Source organism: Acyrthosiphon pisum, chromosome A2, assembly GCF_005508785.2.
Source record: "Acyrthosiphon pisum isolate AL4f chromosome A2, pea_aphid_22Mar2018_4r6ur, whole genome shotgun sequence".
In the NCBI taxonomy this organism is placed as follows: Eukaryota; Metazoa; Arthropoda; class Insecta; order Hemiptera; family Aphididae; genus Acyrthosiphon; species Acyrthosiphon pisum.
Window position 1 is genome coordinate 81,892,652 of NC_042495.1, and position 1,530 is coordinate 81,894,181.

The window sequence follows — 1,530 nt, forward strand, 5'->3', positions numbered from 1 at the left end:
AAATTAAAAATGCTCATAACTCACTTAAAAATTGTACTATCGTAAAAAACCAACATACAAACACAGATAATCTTTTTACCATCAAGTTTCATAATAGGTCGATTCACTCTAATTGTTAAGCTAACGGCATAAAACGTGAACTGCTGAGCGTAAATTTGCTATGTTATGCGTTTGTAAGACGGAGACAACAAATGCGGGTGTGGCGGCCTCTTAATGTGCAACAGAGTGGTACCCACTGCCCCACCTTTTTGAAATTAATATGGCATTACTAGAGGTCTTTGAGAGTTATAAATTTGTTGTAGAAAACAATCAGTGCACATTTATCAGTTAGTATTTCATTTGGAAAATAAATTTCCACACTCCAATGGAAATGGAAACAAACACGCAGCGTAGTTAAGACGTCGAAGTCCCTATAAAACGACCTAGTCACGTACTTATGAGCAAACCATTTGAAAAGCACATTTAAGTTGGATGGCAATAAAACTATTAAGTTTGTTAAGTTTGTGCTCTAAAGATTTACTATCAAAATGTTTGAATATGAAATAAATATTATTGTGACTTTTATAGTGTGGAAAAAATTATTGTTCTGTGAATATTATTACTATATAACAATATATTATTACTTTGCGAACAAAATGTTAGTTGTCTTGTAGATTATGCTTGTAATTTTTAAGCGTTACCTAGTATAAATACTAAATAAATATGCATTACCAAATTGTTTAATTTATTCATTGGTATTAAACGAATACCTGGTATCTACTTGAAGTTTTAACTGAAATATTTCGAATACATACAATGCAAAACTATGTCAACATATAATTATATTAGGTATACATTTTATCCTGTACAGAAATAAATTACATCAATTATTACAGAGTTATGTTGTGGAAATGATATAACATCAGTTGTAACTTGTAATATATTTGGATTTTTGGTTGAAGTCGAATATTGCGTATATAAACTTATTATAATCAGTGCCTTACATTTATTACATTTGAAATATGCTAAAGGGTGATTCATACCATAATTTATATTTATCAAAAAAAATATACTTCATTTTATTTGCATAAGACGCGATAAATTATAAAACAGGAATAACTATATTATGTCCGTTGTTACTAAAATAATAATAATTATCCTAGCTAATTATTTGCAGTGTTGGGAATAGATAACTAATAATTTATCTAGATAAAGATAAAGATGACTGTAATAATTTTTATCTAGATAAAGATAAAAATTAGTACATTTTTATCTAGATAAATATGAGATAATTTCATGTTTAATTTTGAAAATATTCAGTATACCTACTTGAGTCTACAGGTAAAAAAAATACATTATTTAAAATTTTTTAAAGCAGAAGACAGAGGTCGTACAGATCGGTTAAGCGATAACTGAAATACCGGGAATTCTAATAGGGTTTTATAAATATTAAATTGTTATAAATTACAATAATTATAATATTATTATGCCTGTGTGTCCAATATCCATGAATGTTATTTTATTTTTGTCGGCATAAAACAATAATTATTT